Source organism: Narcine bancroftii, chromosome 9 (assembly GCF_036971445.1).
Source record: "Narcine bancroftii isolate sNarBan1 chromosome 9, sNarBan1.hap1, whole genome shotgun sequence".
Lineage (NCBI taxonomy): Eukaryota > Metazoa > Chordata > Chondrichthyes > Torpediniformes > Narcinidae > Narcine > Narcine bancroftii.
In genome coordinates, this window is record NC_091477.1 from 109970181 (window position 1) to 109994149 (window position 23969).

Genomic DNA, 23969 nt, shown 5'->3' on the forward strand with positions numbered 1-23969 from the left:
GAAGACTGTTTATTTCCAGATTGTAGGCTTTTTGTCTAACTCACTGTCAATGTACAGTATATTACAGCTAAATCCTGTCTCTGGGAAAATAAAGCATTTCAGATGCTGAAAATGTGGCATTCAAACCTCCATCCATTTCTTTCCTCCATCTCCCACCATGGTGCTAAGTCTATAATGAACATCGTTTATAAAGTACAAAACAGCAATTCACCAAAATATCTTCAACAGGCAATTCACCAAAATATCTTCAACAGGAAATTCTATGTATGCAGTTGTGTGGTGCCACTTGGTTTCAAGAAGGATGGCATTGCTGTCCACAGGCTTGACATGAATTGGGCACTCCTGTCAGACATGATGTGTGCTGGCAGACTGAAATATGCTATCCAGGTGTCAGTAGTCATGTCTGCCAGTGGAACCACATTTGGCCACCACGTGGCCCAATCCACTATCATGAGAAGAAAATAAAAACCACATGACACCAGCAAGGGTGGGTGGCGGGGGGGGTGGGGCGCTACAATGTCAATATACACACTGTGAAGTCTAGAGCAAGAATGACACTTCAAGGTTTGGCTGGGCTTATATACATCACTGATTCTGTCACATGGACAGCAAGTGACATCATCAGTGATGTCTTCAGCTCAGATTAAAAACCTATGTTGGGTGCCAGTCAATTTCCTGCATTTTCCACAGCACATCCACCATTTCAGGAGCTGGTTCGCTCGCTGGTAAGTGGGTCACCACACTACAAAATTATACGTAGTGACCCAAATCTAGAGAAGACATTGAATTACAAATAAGACAGTGATTGAATTTAGCTCTCTTGGTAAAGCAAGTATTTTAGAAGTGATTTGCTTTAAATAAATTACAGGAAACTTGTGAAAGCTATGGAGAGAGTACAGTGGAGATTTATCAGGATGTTGCCTGGATTAAAAAATATGTCTTAAGCTTTACTCTTTGCTAGAGCTTTTCTCTTTGGAGCAAAGAAGGACGAGAGATGGTTTAATATAGGCCTACAAGATTATGAGAGGCATAGATAAGGTAGACAGTCGAGACCTTTTTCCCAGGTGGGAGTAGCAAACACCAAAGGGCATCCGTACAAAGTGAAGGGAGGAAGATTTAGGGGAAACATCAGGAGTAGTTTTTTTTTATACACAGATATTTATGTGTGCCTGGAATGCATTGCCAGGGGTCGTGGTGGAGGTTAGAACAACAGGAACATTAAATAGATCTTAGACAGGCACATGAATGAAAGAAAAATAGGTTATGAGGTAAGGTTGGTTTCATTTTTGTTTTGGCAGGTACTATATGGGTTACCACAAAATTGTGAGCTGAAGGACCTGTACTGTGCTGTACTGGTCTATGCTCTAAATCATGAATACTGTAATTTCAGGAAAATTCCACAACCTTTTTAATTCACTGATCCATTTTCTCTTTATATATATATTGACTGTTCAATGCCATGTTTTGTAACCATGGTAAATACTGTAAGTCTAGAGCAATAAATACTAATTAGTATCAATACCCAACCGTGCAGTAGCACTTTGAACACAAGGAGTGTCTTTCAAAACGTTTTGATCTTTGCACTGCCTGATTTTACAGCCTCATCAATCTGCAAACAGTGTTCGGATGTTTTAATGATAGATTTTATTAATTCTTTTCAAAGAAAAAAAGCTTCTACAAATTGGTAAATGCAAACACAAATCAAACCACAATAATGACTTGAACAGGAGATTATTAAGGGTTAATTTATGTTACGATAGTTACATGTTTTGCTAGAATTAATATTTTGTCAAAGTGCTTCTTTTGTGATGCATGACATTGAAACTAATTGATTATAATCAAAACCAATAGGAAGATGCATTTATATACAGGCATTATTTAATATGCCGTTTAAAAATTTACACTCTACATGTGGTGCATATTTTATTGCTAAGTGAAATTTTAACAACACATACTCTGTATTTGCAATCTAGAATTGCATGTGCTGGATGCAGAGTGCAGCTCCCTATACACTGCCATACACAAGCTGCAACATGGTCACTGAAACTGTCCTTGGCTTGGACTTGGCTACATGTTAACCAAAATCTGAAGAGCATCTCAAATGCTCCTGCATTGACTCTCAGAATCACTGGAGCTCAGACAGCAGCTTTGATTGATTATCTCTTTCTCTTTGGCTTGGCTTCGCGGACGAAGATTTATAGAGGGGGTAAAAAGTCCACGTCAGCTGCAGGCTCGTTTGTGGCTGACAAGTCCGATGCGGGACAGGCAGACACGGTTGCAGCGGTTGCAGGGGAAAATTGGTTGGTTGGGGTTGGGTGTTGGGTTTTTCCTCCTTTGCCTTTTGTCAGTGAGGTGGGCTCTGCGGTCTTCTTCAAAGGAGGTTGCTGCCCGCCAAACTGTGAGGCGCCAAGATGCACGGTTTGAGGCGTTATCAGCCCACTGGCGGTGGTCAATGGGGCAGGCACCAAGAGATTTCTTTAGGCAGTCCTTGTACCTTTTCTTTGGTGCACCTCCGTCACGGTGGCCAGTGGAGAGCTCGCCATATAACACGATCTTGGGAAGGCGATGGTCCTCCATTCTGGAGACGTGACCCATCCAGCGCAGCTGGATCTTCAGCAGCGTGGACTCGATGCTGTCGACCTCTGCCATCTCGAGTACTTCGACGTTAGGGATGAAAGCGCTCCAATGGATGTTGAGGATGGAGCGGAGACAACGCTGGTGGAAACATTCTAGGAGCCGTAGGTGGTGCCGGTAGACGACCCATGATTCGGAGCCGAACAGGAGTGTGGGTATGACAACGGCTCTGTATACGCTTATCTTTGTGAGGTTTTTCAGTTGGTTGTTTTTCCAGACTCTTTTGTGTAGTCTTCCAAAGGCGCTATTTGCCTTGGCGAGTCTGTTGTCTATCTCATTGTCGATCCTTGCATCTGATGAAATGGTGCAGCCGAGATAGGTAAACTGGTTGACCGTTTTGAGTTTTGTGTGCCCGATGGAGATGTGGGGGGGCTGGTAGTCATGGTGGGGAGCTGGCTGATGGAGGACCTCAGTTTTCTTCAGGCTGACTTCCAGGCCAAACATTTTGGCAGTTTCCGCAAAGCAGGACGTCAAGCGCTGAAGAGCTGGCTCTGAATGGGCAACTAAAGCGGCATCGTCTGCAAAGAGTAGTTCACGGACAAGTTTCTCTTGTGTCTTGGTGTGAGCTTGCAGGCGCCTCAGATTGAAGAGACTGCCATCCGTGCGGTACTGGATGTAAACAGCGTCTTCATTGTTGGGGTCTTTCATGGCTTGGTTCAGCATCATGCTGAAGAAGATTGAAAAGAGGGTTGGTGCGAGAACACAGCCTTGCTTCACGCCATTGTTAATGGAGAAGGGTTCAGAGAGCTCATTGCTGTATCTGACCCGACCTTGTTGGTTTTCGTGCAGTTGGATAATCATGTTGAGGAACTTTGGGGGACATCCGATGCGCTCTAGTATTTGCCAAAGCCCTTTCCTGCTCATGGTGTCGAAGGCTTTGGTGAGGTCAACAAAGGTGATGTAGAGTCCTTTGTTTTGTTCTCTGCACTTTTCTTGGAGCTGATTATAAAGCAGAGAGTACTGGTACAGTTTGGATTCTATTTTCCTGATCAGAGCTGATTTGCTTAGCAATTTATATTAACTTTCAGTGGACTCTGTGAAGACAAAGCAGATTTATCACAGAGGATTTTAACATGTCAGAAAGGGATATTCATTGCATTTGTACAGTTAAAGAACAGTCTATACTTTGAACCAATGTTACAAGTTGCTCAGTCACACTTCACCCTTTAGCTGTATGTAATAGCGGTTTTTTCTTTGTTGCAGAAACATGAGAGCAACAGCCTCCATTTGTGAGCATTGAACCATTTAACTAATAGCGATTTCTGCCCATGAAGTTTCCAAATGTCACTATCAACAATCTGATATTAATGACAATGAAAAAGAGTTTATTGTCATGCACATTTTAATAGAATGTACGTGCTCCAAAATTCTTACTTGCTGCAGCCGATCAGATATATTCTGTAAAACAAAACTAGTACGGTAGAAGTCCAAAAGTCTGGATGCCGGAAACCTGGACCACCCGAGAATCAGGACTTTTCCAAAACTCTCAAACTTGTTAAATTTAGTGAGTTTTTGTGTGCATGTGTACATGGCTAAGCACCATAGATACACAGTGGCAACAAGCAACCCATGCGGTCACCATTTTGAAATGAGAGATCTGACTGTGAGAATGCTATAATTTTTTGTCCTACTCTTTCCATTCACCATTTATCAAATTTACCATATTTACCTGTTCATCTGTTCTTTATTTCCCCTTAAATTTGAATTTTCAAAGTACTGCCCAAGAATCCGGAAAATCTGAAAAAATGGACCAACCCAATCCCCAAGCAATCTGGATTTTCAGACTTCTACTGTACAATAGTAAGCATTAAATTATCCCTGGACAGAAAGAGAGTTAAACAAAATGTGGAAATGTTAGAGTAGTGTTTTGGAATATTTTAAAGTACCTGATTTTTTGAAAACATTTTAAATTCTTTAATAGATTTGTTTCTTTGTTGAGAATGATTTTTATTTGTTTTTGACTAATCAGAAACATTTAATCTTTGATGGTTTAAGAGAGGTAACTGAAAGAGCTGTCAATCTTTTCATCGATTTTTGTGGCTAGCTTTGATTTAGTCCCCCAAGGTCCTTGGGACCTGAAGGATAAAGGATTCCACAGCCTCTCTCACATGCCACCACTGGGAGGATAGCAAAAGGTGAATCTATTTTGTAAATTATGTCAGTGGTGAATATGGTCATTTTGTCGCTGACCACGTTCTTAAATTAAATTTAAATGTACAGCATGGTAACAGGCCATTTCGGACCATGAGCCCATGCTGCCAAATTTACACCCAATTGATGTACAACCATTGATAGATTTTGAATGATGGGAGGAAACTGGAGTCCCCGGGGAAAACCACATAGACATGGGGAAAATGTACAAACTCCTGACAGACGACGCGAGATTTGAACTATGGTCCTGATTGCTGGCATTGTAAAGGTGTTTGCACTAACCGCTATGCCAACCATGCCACCCTTCTGGCCCCAGTATCTGCTGTAACTCCAAATGAAAATGTAAGAATTGGAAGAATTTTGAATGATAACTTCAGCTTCAGAATTCTGGAATCACTAGACAGGCACGTTTAAAAGGTCATCACAAACTGCATGAACTGATACCTCTGCAGTTAAGAGAAGCAAAAATGTGCTAATTTGCTTGCAAGCTATCTTACTGGAGAAATATGAATACTTTTTGAAATTGCCTTTCTGGACTTGGAGTCTACAATTTTAAGTCTCTAACATATTCCGTAATCATTTCATTTATTTCAAAATTGTGTCAAAACCATAATGTTCAATGCTTTTTTTAAATTTAGAGATACAGAGAGAGAGAACGATCTTAAAATTTGTTTAAGATGTTCTTTCCTCATTTTCAGGTCATCTATTGCTTAAGCCAGCCAGTTTTTATTCTGAATTCACAAAAAAAATCCATTTCTAATCATCCTAGAGGGCGTTAGCCGCTTTTGTTCCTTAAATGCTGTAAATATACGTTGAAGGCATGCTGCTGATGCCTTTCAAGGTGTAGTTTTGATTTCAATTTCTGCTTCATTGGGTCCTTTAAATGTTTCTTAAAGAGTAGAGGCATTTAAGATTAACTTTTGTTTTCACCTCAGCTATCTGGATTCCAGACAACCTTCGACCTGGGGAAATGGATGTCTTCCTTCTCCAAATGGCTGCAGAGCATAAAATAGTGATGTGCTGTGCTTTAACTTCAAGGCAGAGATACTGATTAATTTATTAAATGATATCTTTGGATCTTGAGAAAAAAAGATGCACCAACGTCACCTTTTATCAGAGGCACGGACAATTGTGTGTCACCTCCAAAGAATTATTCAGCAATATAACAGAGAACAAAATATCCGCTAATGGATGTGTTTGATTTTTGGTTACAATTTATGGAAGCCTCATATATCCTGCATATGAATTTATAGTAAAGGGATTCTGCCACTTCAATTTAAATCACTATCCTATCCAATACAAAAATTTCCTTATCTCATCTTATGCATGTCCTCCTTACCTTGGTTACTTTAGGAAGGTCATCAGAAGCCCAGAATGGTGGCATGGCTCACAGAGCTTCTGCCTCACTGCTCCAGTTCGATCTTGACCTCCAGTGTTGTGTGTGTGGAGTGTGCACAATCTCCCTGTGACTATAAAGTTATATGGCCCCTCAAATCTACGGTTCTCAGAGTAATTCTATCAGTCCCATTCACCCATTTGCTTCCCTGCAATCTAATCATACTCATTGCCCAACAACTCCACCCAATTCTCCTGGCCTCTTCCTAAATTATAGGTAACTTACAGTAGTCAATTAACCTATCAGTACATCTTTGGAATGCGGGAGGAAAGTATAGCATCTGGGAGAGCCCATTCATTCATAATGTTCAAACTCCAAATGGTATGCCAGGTTAGAATCCAATGCAGGTCACTGTGGCAGCAGCATTAACTTTTACCATAGCACACCACAGCACAGAAACAGGCCCTTCAGCCTATCTAATCTGTGTCAAATTATTATTCTGCCTTTTCCCATTGACCTAAGCGTGGACTATAGCCCTCCATATCCCTCCCATCCATGTACATAGCCACATTTTTTAATTGTCAACATTTTAAGCTCTTATTCACCACTTCAGCTACCAGCTTGTTCCACACTCTCATTCTTTGCATGAAGAAGTTCCCCTGAATGTTCCCCCTCAACATCTCACCTTTCTCGTGTAACCCATGTCCTCTATTTTTGTGCTATTCTGGTTCCGTGAATATTTCTGATTCGTTTCATTAGTCTGACAAAATAAATTAAGCCCTCAACATTGTTGTTTGGACACCTTCACGGTCTCCAGCGTAACCCCCCCTGACTTCAAAGTCATCAATGGAATCATTCACCTCTTCCGCAATTATACAAATATCTCTCACTACAGTCATGGTCATTGCAGTGCAATGGCAGATATCAGATTGTTTAATGACATGTTGGCCCAACTCAAACCAAGTTACCATTCTGAGTTAGTCTGATTTGATTGAACTTGGTCCTATATCCTTTCCTGCATTTGTCAGGGTATTGAGTACAGGAGTTGGGACATTGTGTTACAACTATACAAGACAATGGTAGGGCCACGTTTGGAGTATTGTGTGCAGTTCTTGTTAGCCTGCTATAGGAAGGATGTCATTAAGCTGGAAAGGTGTAAGTAAGATTCACAAGTTTGTTAACAGGATTGAAGGACTTCAGAATTAAAATCAGAATTATTTTGTCATGAAGATGTCACAAAAATGTGACATTGTTGGTTAAAATTGCAAAATTAAAAATAAATGAGGGCAAAAATAAGGAAAAAGTGAGGTAGTGAATGTGGTTGAATTATGAGGAGAGTCTGGAGAGGTTGGAGCTTTATTCCCTGGAGCGGGGGGGGGGGGGGGGTGGGGGGGGTGGGGTGACCTTAGAGGAACATAAAATTATGAGGTGTAGATGAGATGAATTGCCGTAGTCTTTTCCTCAGAGCAACAGAGTCTAAAATTATGAAGTATGGGCTTAAGGTGAGAGAAGAAATATTTAAAAGGGATTTGAGAAGTACGTAGATTGTGACGTGTCCTGGGAGCAAACTGCCAGAGGAAGGTGAAGAGGGAGTTAGCGACAATTTGCAACATTTAAAAGACATTTGGAAGGAACATTCAGAGGGAAATGGGCTATATTAAGTCAAATGTTACCAGTACAGATACTTTTATCATGCATTCTGTGGCCCAATGGGAAAGTTTGTTTTGCAAGCAGTTCTGTTGGTCAACCTATATATAGTATAACACAGTACAGGTAGGCAACTTGGTCAGTGTGGATCAGATTTGATCCAAAAGGCCTGCTTCCATGCTGTATAGTTATGATGGCTACACAGTTAGATCTTGAAAGAACTCTGATAAATTTGTTAAGCACGATTTCCCTTTCATGAAACCATGTTGACTCTGTTTAATTTCCTGAAACAACTTCTTAATAATTGATCATTATTAAGGTCACAGAGGGCTGGAAACTGAAAACGTCAACAAAATCTGCAGATCATTTATCTTCCATCTTTGCTAGAAAAATAAAAAGATGATTGCAAGCAGCAATTATGTCATTTATTTTTAATTCTGTATGTTTTGAGTCCAGTGTTGCTGGACTCAAAATTAACATTGCCTAAAGTGGATGATCTTGGACAGGGCAGAAAAACAAGTATGTAAAAATTAAAAAAGAAACAAAGTTATTCAATATAAATATTCTGTGTGGCAGATGAAGACATAGACAATCTCTCAAAGATTGGGGAAAAATATGTAAAGAGTGATAGAAATTAGCATTAGTAAAAATATAACACAGGAAAAATTAATGGGTCTGAAATGCAATAGATACCTGATACTTGATCAAGGTTTTAGAAAAAGAAGTAATCAACCACAAACATATTAACACTAGCAACCCAGGCTTGAATCTGGTAGTGTCTGTAAGGAATTTGTACGTTCTCTCTGTGTCTGTGTGGATTTGTTCCTGGTGCTTCGGTTTCCTCCTCTCCTTCAAAACAGAAGGGGATTGTAGGTCAATTCGGGTATTTGGGTGGCACGAGTTTATAGGCTGGTGGGCCTGTTACCGTGTTATACGTCAAAATTAAATTACAATTTTTTTAAAGAAGAGTTTTTGGGGGTTCTAACCAGCAAAATATGTAAGGATGAATCAGTGCATGTAGAACCTTTTGTTTTTCACAAGAGCTTTGATAAAATGTCACACAAGAATTTATTAAACAAAACTAGAGCACCCATGATTGGGTATTATAAACTGAGGATTAGTTTAAGGATGATAAAACAGAGAGTCAGATCACACAGACAGAAGATGAATTATATACCACAGGAATTGGTGCTGGTGACGGTCTGCTCTGGCAACCACCCCACCATGTCTATTGAGTCCTCATCTCTCAGTGCATGCAGGAGGTTCCATGCTGACCTTGCCTGATGTCCTTGTGGTCAAAGGTAAATTTCCACAAAGGATAGATGGTGTGGCAAAGTCCAGCTGATGAGTCATTGCATGGCAGTGGGGCCAGACGCATCCTTTACAACACTGGGACAGCTCATAGCAACACTTGGTGCCCTTGTACTTTGGTTTCTCACGCAGCCTGACGCAGCCACACATAAAGGTTGATATCAGGATTAGGGCTTCATTTGGTATACCCTTGCCTCCATTAACTGGTGACATGTACATGGTGACCCTTTGGACCCTTTCCATCTCAGATCTTGATATGAACTGGAAGACTGCTCTGGCAACTGTCAGGGTGGAGGTACGGGGGCTGGGTCACACTTGCACAATGTACAGCAGCACCAAGAGCACCTCGCACCTGATGACCAGGCTCTTCCCTGTTAATGAAAAGGAGCATCACACCTACAGACCCAATTTCTGATGGACATTTGCGATCCACTCTGACCAATTCTTGTTGCATGCCTCGTCCCCTCCAAACCTGTTAGATCAGCTCACTGAGTGGTATTACACTAACAACCTTGTGCTTAATGTTAGCAAAACTAAGGAGATGATTGTCGACTTCAGGAGGAAGACAGGAGAACATGATCCAGTCCTTGAGGACTCAATAATGGAGAGGGTCAAGAACTTTAAAGGCCTGGGTGTCAACATGTTCGAGGATCTGTCCTGGAGCCTCCATGTTAATGCAATCATGAAGAAGGTTCGCCAGCAGCTAGACTTTGTCAGGTATCTGAGGGGATTTGGTATGTTACTGAAGACTCTCCAAAAATTTCTACAGATGTACTATGGAGAGCCTTCTGGCTGGATGTATCACTGTCTGGTACAGAGGTGCCAAAGGTGACGACAAGAAAAATCTCCTGAGGGTTGTTAACATGGCCTGTGACATCACAGGCACCAGACTTCACTCCATTGAGGACATCTACAAGAGAGTTGTCTTAAGAAAGCAGCCTCTAGGAGCCCACCACCCAGGCAATGCCTTCTTCACCTGCTACATTAGGAAAAAGGTACAGGAGCGAGAAGATGAGCACTCACCAGCACGAGGACAGCTTCTTCTCTGCAGCCATCAAATTCCTGAATGATAAATGAACCAAAGACACTGCCTTACTTTGACTTTTCATGCACTATTTTTGTATATTGTTGTAAGGTAGTTTATATGAATATTGCTGCAAAAGCAACAAATTTTGTGACTTATTCACGACAATAAATTCTGATTCTGAAACCAGATCCCCATCACCTTCAGGTAGTCAGATTGGACTGTGAAGGGGATGATGGACTGGTCAGACCACTTATGAAAGATTGCCTCACACTTCTTTCATTTACTCTGGCGACTGAGACCGGCTCAAAATGGCTGCAGATGCTGATCAGTCTGCGGGCCGATCATGTGTCCGAACAGAAGATGGCACAGACATGCTGATTCCTGCCATTGCTGAGGATGGAGATGTTCTTGATGCCTCTTTCTCCTCCTTTTCATTGTTTAGTTGTCCAGTGCCATTTGCAACTAGATGTGGCATGTTGCAGTTATGATCTGATCCACTGGCTGTGAGGTCACTTTGCTCTGCGTTGAATGCTGCTTCTATTTTGAGCATGCATGTTGTCCTGTAGGGCAGCTCCACTCGGCTGCTCTTGGGTAATTCTGATGATCTTGGTTTGCCCTTCAACACTTCTAGGTCGATGGTAGCATTTGATGAGACAAATATGCTGGGCCACAAAATTACAGGTTGTATCGCACATAGTTCCTGACTTGCTGCATGATGTCCTCCTCGCATCCCCACGGGTAAACAATAAAGGGTGCCCGTCATTACCACTTCTTTCAGTAAGCCAGCAATGCATGCAGATGATGCCATCACATCTGCAAGATACGGATGGGAATTGACATCGGTGAACCATGAGAAGAATTGCTTGGTCTAATTTTCAGATGGGCGTGCCCCACATCAAGAAAGCAGCACGATATTTCAAAAGCAGCAGTAAATATTCTTTTTTTTAAAATTATATGCACAGAGAGCAGGAACATCTGATCTCAGTTCTCTCCCCTTTACAGTTCCCACCAGGCCAACAGGGACCTTTCAGCATTTGTTAGAGTTGGCAAAGCCCTGTTTCTGACACAGAGAGATGGAGTAAAAGGAGGAGCAGAGGGAGGAAGGAACTGATTCCGCTTGTAATTCTGTTGACTGAGGATTGTATTCTCACCATATGTGAACACATCAGATGGCGGTAGGGGACTTTGTCTCTTCCACAGCAAAGGTAGTTTGGGTCTCCATGCCAGCACCACATTTCCTACCACCATTTTACCAACACTTAGCAAGAACAATGACTCTGAGTTGTGAGTCTGTAAGCAGATGACACCTTGTTTATTTTGTTTGATTTCAAAGCTGCAGTGCAGTTTCCCTAGCTGCCTCTCTTCAGCAGATGGGATAAGCGCAAGAGTCTGTTCCCATGGTAACGGCAGCTGCACCAGGGCAGCCAGTACTCTGCTAATTGGGGGAGAAAAAGACTGCTTAAAGGCCCAAGTTGTGCAATGATGAGAGACCAGGACCAGAATAAGCCTTAAATATTGAGGAAAGCAAGGACAAGATGAGGGGAACTAAAAACATTAGGGTGGAAAAAAGAGAAGGGGTAGTTTGACTTGGAATGAAAATAAATATTGGGAGAGATATAAAGTACTCTGTTAATTTACCAGTGGTGGTTTTGCTCTATGGCAGCAAGTCAAAATGGCCCCAGAGAGAGAGAGAGAGAGAGAGAGAGAGAGAGAGAGAGAGATAAACAGACAGAGAACAATAGGCAAAGACAAAGAGAACCACATAATAAAGAGACCCAAGAGTAAATGATGGAAAGACGAGGGGAAACAGGCACAGATTTTATGCTTTAAAAATGTGTCCTCCTCTCCAATATTTTCTTTCTTTGGCTTGGCTTCGCGGACGAAGATTTATGGAGGGGTAATGTCCACGTCAGCTGCAGGCTCGTTTGTGGCTGACAAGTCCGATGCGGGACAGGCAGACAATATAAACAAAGAGTAAATGGATTAGATCAAAAGATCCTCCTGAAGAAGTTGAAAAGCATAGGAGAGATAGGTCAGATGACATACATCTGTCCCGTAATTCCAATGTAGAATTTGAGCAGGATTAGCTGGGCAATTTGTTTGCGCCCAAAATTCTTGTCTTAAATTCCCTGGGAAAGTTCCGTTTTTTTATTTAAAAAAAGTCAACATCTCATCAAAATATCCTACATTGCAACAGAGTGCACATTTTGCTTTGAGAAGGTGTTGATTTAAAAAAATGTAAAATAATAATTTTTTAAAAATTGAGGCATCACGGTGAGAGCAGCAGTTAAAGCAACGCTGTTACAGCACCAACGATTGGGACTGGGGTTCAAATCCCACACTGTCTGTACATTCTGCCCGGGTTTTCCCCGGGGGTGGTGGTTTAGGTCATTTGGGTGTGATTGGGTGGCCTGGGCTCGTGGGCCAAAAGGGCCTGTTACCATGTAGTATGTCAAAATTTAAAATTTAAATTCAGTCGACTAATCCCTGTTTCAATGTCAGAATCAGTTGGTATTTGTCATTGCTGTTTCAATTCCCTTCCACAGGTATGCAAACACAAGTTGAAGGAGACAAAGACAGCCTTGTATGTGCAGAATAATAAGTTGGATAAACATTATTGGCACAGGATTGACTTTGTATTCTACCATCAGCATATTAACTGAGAAATACAATTATAATATTCCAAATTAAGATATTAAAATAATTATAACGAAATGCAGCCTATGAAAATGAAAAGTAGCTCAAGATCCTGCGGATGTGATACTTATTTTTGAAAATGTCGATATTTGATTGAGTTTTCTCATTTTATCCAAGAGCGACCCTTTTGTTTATTTCTGTTCTATTACACTAAGTTTCTTTCTTTCTTTGGCTTGGCTTCGCGGACGAAGATTTATGGAGGGGGTAAAAGTCCACGTCAGCTGCAGGCTCGTTTGTGGCTGACAAGTCCGATGTGGGACAGGCAGACACGGTTGCAGCGGCTGCAGGGGAAAATTGGTGGGTTGGGGTTGGGTGTTGGGTTTTTCCTCCTTTGCCTTTTGTCAGTGAGGTGGGCTGAACAAACACCATCATATTCCTCAGAGGACTGGAGTTCAACCTAAGAACAGTAGCACCAAAAGCACAGAGGAAAACGATGCTGGTCTAAAAGGAAATGTGTTCCTTTTTATTTCAGTCCAGAGCATTAATCTTTAAATCCAGTTTCCAAATTTACATCAAATCACCATAATTTCATATTGGCTCTGCTCTTACATAGACTTTGAAATAATTCCAGTCTTTTTATTTTAGCTTGTGACACCAATCATTCATTAACAATCCTGCAAGGATTGCCATGCTTTTGCAGGGTTACAAAATGTTGTGGGGCTTGTTATGATGGAATTGCACAGACATGTATAAAATTATAATATTTCAGAATATACAAGTCCACGTGGAAGATAAGAATCAGAAACAAATATTCTTTGAATAATGCTAATTCGCTCAGAAAGCATAAATTATTTCCACAAGAACCATGAGCAATGTTACATTTTGTGAATCTATAATTGTTTCAACTTATTTTTCTATTCAGTCATCTGATTTGATAGAATTACGTGCCCGGTGATTTTTCATTGAATCATGGAAGTTTATGGCAGAAACAAAAGCCAATCTGTATTTTGTTGAACATACTGTTTCTGCTCCTGTGTCTTACACTGCAACCTTCCCCTCTTGTGGTGATCAAATCTGTACATAAGACAAAGGAGGAAAAACCCAACACCCAACCCCAACCAACCAATTTTCCCTTGCAACCACTGCAACCGTGTCTGCCTGTCCCGCAACGGACTTGTGAGCCACAAACTACATTACCCCTCCATAAATCTTTGTCCGTGAAGCCAAGCCAAAGAAAGAAAAGAAAAAAGAATACAGCAGCATTAAGTAGCTCAAGATCCTGCGGATGTGATACTTATTTTTTAAAAAGTATCACATTTTGTCTACCTCTTATTTTGTCTACCTCAGTTGATGGCCAAATATGCCTTAGCTGGCCCTGTAATAGCACTGTGCTAACTGTGCCATTCTGTGCCTGCGCTGTGTCTGCAAAGACCACCTTGAGTGTCCAATTGCACACTGGCCTATCTTGTCCACAAATTTATGTGGCCAAATACAAACTAGAAAAATAACACCTTGTATTCTGCTGGAGTAGGTTACAGCCTAATGATATGACTGTTAGATTTTCCACGACCTGTTACCTTTTCCCACTTCCACTGGACTCACGAGAATCCCTATCCTTTTCCATCCCTCCCTCCACCCTATTGCCAAGACTTGTTCCGCTCCACTATCTTGTTCCATCTCTCACAGATGTATCCACCTGGGTTTCGTCTCTCTTGGTTAACCTTCTCTCCTCAGCCCCTGTACGTCTGTCAAATAAATAAATCTGGACATTAAAGAGGACCCTGAGTCTGTTCCAGAAGAAAACAGTATTCTTTTCATGGGAATTCTGCCCATCATCCCTCTGTTGTCGGGTTGCACCTATCACCAATAGGCTGCTGCCTCGCACCTCCCTCTCACTTGGATATACTGGCAATCTTTCCACTTTACTCTCTGTTTCAGGGGTTCTCAACCAGGGCTTCACAAGAGATCACTAGGGGTTCCGCGAGAAATACTGATAGATAGGCTAATGCATTTTTGAGTAATTTTTGTTTCATTTTATATTCATAATTTTATCATACACGGCATATTGTTGGAAAATCCTTGGTTATTATAATAAAGGCTTCTACCTCATTATTTAAAATGAAAACCTCGGTGTGAGGGTCTCATAAACGAACAGTATGTTTTTTTTTGCATTGCCAATAAATTTGACAAAGTATGATAAAAATATAAAAGAGATAGATATTAATAATGGCATATAAAAATTTTTATGCATGGGAACCCTGAGACATGAAAACTATTTCAAGGGTTCCACAAGGGTAAAAAGGTTGAGAAAAGCTGCTCTGTTTTGATGCAGAGTTTTGACCCAAACCATCAACCTTCCCTTTGCCTCTGCATATATGTTGAGTTTTTCCACAAGTATATTTTTTGCTCCAAATTTACACATCTGCAGCTTCTCATGTCTCCAGAACATGTGTTGTCTTTGTAGAGCTTTTGTTCAACTTTTTAATTAAAGTTCAACTTTTTAATTAAAGTTTATTTGTCAAAAAAATACCTAATACAGTGAGAAGAGTTCCTCTGCAAGCAGTCAAATAGGTTACCTCTAACATTCATTCTAGGGTTCATTCAGGAGCTGATGGCTGTGGGGAAGAAATTGTCTTTAAGCCAATTGATGCGCACTTTCACACTCCTGAACCTTCTTCCTGATGGAGAAGAGCATGTGGCCAGGGTGAGATAGGTCCTTCAATTTGTGAACTGCCTTTCCTAGGTGATAGAAAATGAAGATGGTGTCCATGAAGTGGAGGGAAGTTGGTGTAATGCTCTAAGCTGCACTTACTATCTTTTGTAGCGTCTTCTGATTTTGAGCAGAGTAGCTCCCCTACCACATGCTGATGTTCGCAGCAAGTGTGCTTGCGATGGTGCACCTATAGAAGTTGCTCAGCGACAAGAGGGACGCACTGAACTTCCATCATCATGTTCTCCCACGGACAGTGTTGGTTTCTATTAAGAGCTCTACTTACCTCCCACATCCCACCAAAGGTCTGGTGGGTTAATTAACCATTGCACATAAGTAATAAAAGAATCAAAGGGGGTGGGGAGGGGGATGCGGGATGGAACTCATGAGATTGCTCTGTGGAAGATGGTTGAACCTGGTGGCCTTTTGTTTCAAACGTCAGTCAATCATTTAAGTAATTAAAAATAAAGAACTCATCAAGCTCACTAACGTAGTTATTGGGAAGAAATCTGCCATTGTTGCCAGGACTTGCCAGATGAGGAGAAAGACCAGGAAGAGAATCACAAGTAATCTCTGGTTAAGTTCCCGTTTCACGAAAGTCTCCATCAGTAGTAGAATTTCTGTTTGAACAGATCAGAAAAAAATATGTATAAGTCGGGAAAATAATCAATGCTCACCTTTATGTCTGGAATCAAAGGCCAAAGGCCATGGCCTGAATGTGCTTGTAGTCCAGAGCAGAATTTGGACACTGCATCTTTGAAAGATTATCCTGTCCTTGAGAGAGAGCAGCATAGATTTACCAGAATGATACTAGGATTTCAAACGACAGTGACGTTTATCTTGATTGCCAGCAGAAGGACCTGTTAGCACCAGAAAACCACAGGGCTGTGCACTTAGCCCCTTGCTCTACTCACTTTATACCTACGATTGCATGGCTCGCTAAGACAACAACACTATTTACAAGTTTGCCTGATGAAACTGCAGTAGTGGTCTATATTAAAAGGGGCGATGAGTCAACATACAAGAGAGATTGAAAAGTTGGCTGGATGGTGTACTAACAACAACCAATGTCACCAAACCAAGGTGCTGATTGTAAATTTCAGGAAGGGAAAACCAAGTGGTCATTGGTGGATTAGAGATAGAGAGGGTGAACCATGCAAATGATGGTAGAAACTCAGACCCCTCTTTAGCAAATGGCTTTTAAATTTATTTTTTTATTTGAAAAATACAGCATGGTAACAGGCCATTTTCACCCATGGGTCCTTGCCTCCCAATTTACACCAAACTAACCTACAGCCCAGTATGCTTTAAACGATGGGAGGAAACTGGAGTCCCCAGGGAAAACCCATGTAGACCAGGGAGAACGTACCAACTCCTCACAGACAGTGCGGGATTTGAACCTTGGTTCCGATCGCTGGCACTCTAAAGGTGTTGCTCTAACCTCGACATCAACCGTGCCGCCCCATATTAGATTAATTCTTAATTTTAATCTCAAATTTGAAGTACAAAGTCAGATAGAACAAAGGTGTATATTTAGCCTTCAAGATTCTTTTATTGTCATATAATAAAACAGATAATGTCTACAGTTAGGCAGACCCGGTGCTCCTTACATTCAGAGAAAGAAGCAAAAGAGTCAGTATAGATTTGCCTCCAGTGCTCCCTCAGCCTCTGCAGCCACATAGCCTTCAGTCCAAACCATCAGCAACCTGAGCTCCAATTCCAAACCTTTGACATGATGAGGAAGCCCTTAGTGCCCTTGATACCCTCTCACATTCCAAATCCAGCAGGCCTCAGCTTGGTAAGAGTCCCTTGACCGCAGTCGCCAGCAGCCTGCATCAGTTTCTCACCTCAAGTCATCAACAGCTTGCTGCCTAAGTGTTATTCAGCCTCAGAACCCCTCACTGGTCCCCCACATGTCACTGTCCCATGGGTCGTTCGTCTCCTCTGCTTCTCCTTCTCAAATGGAGGAGGGTGGTCTCCCATTTTCTGTTGCCCTGCGCTAATCCTATGCTTCCCTGAAGTCTGCAACCCCTTGTGACCACTGCCAATCATAGGCACCGCCATCTTGGGCCCAGACCCCACGGTCACAGGATTTTAAAATAAACCATTGTTGGCTCCTAATGTTTTCAAGATTAAAATAACCTTTAAACAGGTTGTTTAAAGCCTATATGGAACCGACGGCAGTTGAACTGGGCAGTTGGGCAAGTTGGGTTACATTTCAATTACAATCTCAAGTTCTGGATGACCTCCTTCAGCTTCTTCAAACCTAAACCTCACAAAATTTGGTCTGTGGTTCCATAATCTAGCCCAGTGAATCTTCCTCCTATGACATACTTAATTATCCTCATAAAATGTGACATTCTGGATGGGATTATCTTCACATAAAGCAAACTCTTAAAACAAAGGAAAACAGGGAAAACTGGAAATTTTCTGCAGGACAGAGAGAATGTGTGGCAGTGGAAGCAGAATTAATATTTCAGAAAGAGAACTGCTTGAGAGCAGGTGCTCTTGGAAGAGTGGCAGTTAATTAAACATTGAGCAATCCAGAATATATCAGAGTCACACAGGAGACTTCTCCACAAAAGGGTTTGGCTCGACCTGCCAACCATTCTTTCTCCCATTTATACTGCTTTACCGATTGGGTTCTTCCTGAAGGTTCTATTTAGCTTAATCAAGAATATGCTGCACGTAAAGAATCATTGCTGTTCATAATTTACATGAATGACTCAATAACAAAACTTACACTGGCAGTGACTTTGGGGGAGAATGCAACATAATTTAAGAATACCTTGATTGAAGGGCTCAAGCCCGAAATGAGGGTTATGTATTTTTATCTTTGCTATATAACGGACACTGTGAAAGAAACTGTACGCTACTGTGACATCCAGCCAAGAGAATGAGAAGCTGTGGCTGCTAACAGATTCCATTGGTGAGCCCTGTGCTATGAAGCCTACACCAATTTTGAAGACAGGCGCCGCCAAAACCTGATGGAAAACCGTGAAGGACGTCACAAAGTAGCAGCCACAGTTATTACAAAAATGGACTTCCAGTGCCCCCATTGTGTTAGACTCTGTGCTTCCAGACTGGGACTACCTTCGTGTCCACAGATGAACTGCACAACAATGTGTCTTGTACGAACCAAAGGACTACCAATATAATATAAAGGACACTGACTTGCTGAGTTTCTCCACCATTGCGATTTTATTTCATCCACAGTGTCTATACTCTTTAGTGTTTTACTTATGCAAAAATAGTTGTTGATTCAGCTGTTAACTTAAAATTACAAGGTGACGCACTTTGGTTGAAGTGGAAACGTCATTGAAGAAGGGCAACCAAATAGCAGATCCATGTGAATGAATCATTAAAAACCACATAAAAGGTCAGGAAAGCAATTAAAATGCTAATGAATTACTGGAATCTACTTCCTAGGATATGGAATTTCAAACTTATCTTAAACTTACAAGGTACTTGGTCCTGCCACAATTAGAGACTCCTCTCTATAAAAAGGGCACTGTAACTCAGGAAAAAATGCATAAAAAGAGATTACTCTTAACATATTATGAGCATAATAAAATTTAGAACAGGCTTTGGCGTCTTGTTTAGAACATATTGGATTTAGAGGAAAACAAATCAAGCTCCATAAAAGGAATTGATCACAGTGTAGGTAGAAGAAAACAAATCGAGAAAAAAAACTACATGGTATCTACCAATAAATCCAAAAGAGAAAATAGGACTTTTTAAAAAAAAGTCAGTGAGTAGTTGGAAAGGTAGAACTTGTTACCCAAGAAAGTTGCTGAAGCAAAAAGTTAAAATGCTTTCTAAAATAAACTAGTCACTTATTATGATCATATGTCAAAGGATCAGAATTAGGCCACTCAGCTCATCGTCCACCCGCCATTCCATCATGCCTGATTTATTATCCTTTGGAACCCCATTCCCCTGCCTTCACCCCTCAACCCTTGATTCCTTCACGAACTTGGTTACCTTTATCTTAAATATACCAAATAATAATACTGAATACAGCAATACCCCCGAGCATAAAGCCCCGCAAAAGGTAGAGGACACATCCTAGGACATCATAGACAAAACCCTCCCCACCATCGAGAACATATGTGGGGAACACTGCCGTCGGAGAGCAGCAGCAATCATCAAGGATCCACACCATCCGGGACATGTTCTCTTCTCGTTGCTACCTTCAGGAAAGAGGTGTAGGTGCCACAAGACTCAGACCACCAGGTTGAGGAACAGCTGCTCCCCCTCCACCATCAGACACTTCAACAGCAAACTCAATCAGGGACTCATTTAAGGATCTTACTTTTGTACTTCGTTTTTATTTCTCTCAGTCAGTTCACAGTTTGTTTACATGTGTACGCTGAGTACGGTTTTTTACATTACCAATAACTGGTAATGGCTCATTCACAGGAAAAAGAATCTCAAGGTTGTATGTGATGTCATATATGTACTCTGACAATAAATCTGAAATCTAATGGCTTCAATACCATTTGTGGCAACAAATTCATATATATTCCCACCCTCTGGGTAAATGTATTCTTCCTCATCTCTGATCTAAATGGGCTATTTGTTTTCTGACGCTGTGCTCTCTGGATGTAGAATGTAACCCTTAAGTCTGTAGTGCAGGTGGAGTTATGTATAAGCCACACAGCAAAGACTGTAGGAAACATCCCCTCCAAGTTCACTCTATCCAATCGTGTCATTATTTCATAGGTTTCAATGAGATCTCTCCTCATCGTTCTAAACTCCAGCGAGGACAGTCCCAGAGGTTACATCAGAAAAGGAGGAATAGAAAGATGCGGTGAAAGACTGAAATAAAGTAATAGGCTGGCTGGAGGCCGGTGTGGAGTTGAATCATTTGCACAGACTGGTTGGGAGGTATGGAATGTTTTTTCTACTCTATGTAATTCTGCAAGCATGTCTGTACTCAGAATTATAATAATCCCCCCCACCTCCCCTGGCAAAACAGGTTACTTAAACTGTGGAGGGAGAAGTTTTTCTTAATATTACTTTGACAGAAGTAATAGAAAACAAATTAAACTTCAAAAGTAATGAAGTAACATGGGGATGCTAAACAAAATGAGATTACTTCTTTCGACTTCAAAGAGGTTTCTCAATAAACAGAGGCCTGGTCTCACATTGAGGAAATATATTGCATTGTGATTAGCAACATCACCAATATAAAGCATGAAATATATTTAATGAGAACAAGCCTTGTACTTGTGCTTGCAAGCACTGAGAAGAAAATTCTGCTTGCATTATTCCATGCTTGACTTATACATTTAACCTTTCCTTTAACAGACAAAAGACATCCGTGTTATATGCCCAATAACAAAGAACAGCACTGAGCTGCCTGCGGCAAGATGCTTGCCTCATAACAATGGGCACTTAGTCAGGTTGTTGATGGTCATTTTTCGGGAGGGATTGGCCCAATGTACACAGCCACAATACGGCCATCAATTGCCTGGGGATCAGAGTTTGTGGGGCTGTCTAAAGAATGGTATCCACTTCAGAGGATGCGGTCAGGGAGTTGGATGCTTCTGCTAAATTCATAAACAAGCTTTTGTTCAAACATGTTAACTATTATGCACTCAAGCATTTTGTGAAGGAAAGGGAATGATTACGCTGGACAACAATTTTTTTTAGAAGGTTTGCTTCCTGAAAACAAATTGGAGATTATAGGCCATTTCAGAAAGCCCAAAAGTCAGGATGTAAAGGTCGAGAAACTCCGCTAAAATGCATAATGACCAACCTCTCTGAATGTGCGGAGGTGTTCTCCGAGCCGCATAATCCAACCCCTCTCCGAGAGGGATCATCTCCCCAGCCCCTCCACCGATCAATCTGATATGGCAGCTGCGCTAGGTGGCTGTTTGGGGGTGGGCTGATGATGCCATCAGCCCGTGACCCATCTTCCCACTCCCCCCCCTCCCTCCAAGTCAGGGGCAGCAGGGAGCCCTTGGGGCAGTTGGGGCAACGGGAGATGTCAGTGGGGGACCATCGGGGTGGGGGGTGGGTGGTGGCTGGTGCAGGCTGGGACAGCCACACCGGGCCGCTTCAGCCTTCGGGGCCGCTCTCTGCAGCTCAAAACGCAGCAGAGCAATGACCGTCTTTACTACCCATAATCCCCCACGCAGCTGGAATTGTTCTGGGAACCCTAGAGTGGTTTCAGCTGCGTGGGGGATTACGGCCATTGCTCTGCCTCGCATTGATGACGGGTGGCACTATGTACCAGTAGGCCCACCTCCACGGGGATCCGGAGGGCGCTATGAGATGCCTCTCCTTTGATGGGATGCCAGAGCAGCCTTCTAGGGCTGCAGTCCGAATAGTAAGTTCCAGATTTTCGATCCGCCCTGTAGCCGGTCTCCAGGTGGAGGCCCAAACTGAAATGACCTTATGATAGACAATTTCAACCTGAACTCAAAGATAGTGTATCATGTAGGAAGTTGGAGAAACATTACATTAACTTGTATTGAATTTAGCATGTTTAATCACATAATGATGCTGACACATTGTGTTAGTTCAACTGATCTAAAAATGTTTTGCCGCTGATTTTCATTTGTACTCAGCATCTGATGCCTCTTGTGCCAGTGTCCAACAATAGTTGGCCAACATTGACAGATCGGAGTTGCCCTGATACCAGTTTTCCAGGTCACAATGTCCTGGTGAAACCTTTTGCCATGTTCATCATAAGTGCTCCAAGATCAGTAGGGACGAAGCCCAAGTGCAAATGCAAAAAATGAATTTTCAATGGCACGTTGCACTTCATGATTTTGTAGGCTTGAAGTAGACTTAAAATATGACAGGAAATCATAAAAACAGCTTATATCTTTTTTTTAAAATGTGTATGATAGGAAAATGTTCAAGTGGTTTTTGTGATCAGTAGCCCAAAATCCATAAAATACACCCAAAAGTGTTCTGAAAGCAGAATTTTGATTGTCCAGTGTTATTGAAAGATCACCTGTGAAGTCATATTCAGTGAAGTGGTACTTGGTGCTTTTCATTGCAGATGAACAATAAAATATAGTGATGGACAAGAAAATCTGAAGAGGCTGGGGGAGGTCGAGTGCAATACCAAAAGTGCCGGAGAAACTCAGCAGGTCAAGTAGCATCCAATAGGAAGTAAAAGGCAATCAGCATATCTGGTCTGAGCCCTTTGTCAGGAGTGGCAAAAATCAGGCAGACACCTGAATAACAAGATGGCGACAAAGGAGGAGGAGGGGAAGTGGGAGGAGTAATAAAATAATGGAAAGATGGTGGAAATGGCAATTTGGTTTTAAATTTCTAGTTACTCTTTGGTATTTACACATTATAATATGTCACAATAACATATTGTGACTGAGTATATAGAAATGTTTTTGGGAGATAAATTGGGAAAGGTTTGTTACAGTAGGTCACATGCAAACACTTTAAAACAGTCTTATTTAAAATACTGGAGACAGTGGCTTCTCATACCTTTTTGCAAGAGCTTTGAAGAGTGCTCCAGAGACGTCACTAATGGATTATTGTTTACCAAGGCAGCAGATGAAAGAGCAAGCTGGAGCCGCTATTGTCTGCAGGAGAGTTTTGCTGTTGAAAGAGGGTCGTGTGGTTTTGCAGGCTTTCTCTCAGTCTCAGTGAGTGTGAGAGAGAGAAAAGCAGAGATCATTTGACAGTGTCAGCCAGCAGAAGTTGCTGGGACTGAAACAGGACAAGCTGGCAAGCTTTTGGAAGACAGCCTGGTCAAAGAGGAGAGGACTGGCTGTCTAATGTTTCACTTGGAAGAAGAGAAACAGAAAAGAACTCTGTGGTGACCCGAAAGAGAGGTTATCATCTGGAGAACCCTGATGGGGCAAGTTTCGTCAGCAAGACTGATGGAAGTACCTCAGTTGTGGATGTCCTGGAACAACACATCTCTCTCTGTAAACCAGCAAGAACCTTCTCGAGTGGTAACCATTTACCTTTCGAGCACCAAAGCCTGGTGAACTTTATACATGTTAAATTCTGTGCACACTATTTAAGAATTGCCTGCAACCAGTGAACTTGGAGGAATGAGAAGTGAGATTGGACTGTAAACCAAAGAACATTTCTGAGCATACGCACACATTGCACTTAGAATTAGAAGGGGGTTAAGCTAGGTAAAGTAAGTTAATAGTGATAAGTTAAAGTGTAATTCTGTTTTCATGTTTAAAGATAATTAAAATAAACGTTTGTTTAAGTAACTATTTGTCTTGGTGAATATCTATTGCTGCTGGGTTTTGGGGTCCTCTGGGCTCGTAACAATATACTTTGCAAATACTCTCCCTGAATCTTGGTTGACCCTTTTTAACAGTAATTTTTTTAATAAATTCTGCTACCACAAACACAGTCTACCTTGTTCTCCATCCCTATCCACCAGTCAAGGGATTACTACATCTTCTATAAGGTTCTTATGCTGTTAAATATTATTGATCCTTTTATATTCTTGGTATCCACAGAATCTTGGCAAGTCTTTGCCCTCTATTTCAGGCTGAAGTGCACACGGGTAC

General features: G+C 41.6%; 1 long non-coding RNA gene across 1 annotated transcript; it reads left to right on the forward strand.

The window, feature by feature from the left end:
* The first annotated feature begins 649 nt into the window (after positions 1-649).
* LOC138742625 (uncharacterized) lies at positions 650-22705 on the forward strand. The gene is made up of 3 exons (XR_011344291.1): positions 650-725; positions 20179-20343; positions 22472-22705. It is a non-coding gene; the product is annotated as an uncharacterized lncRNA (long non-coding RNA).
* Positions 22706-23969: the final 1264 nt, after the last annotated feature.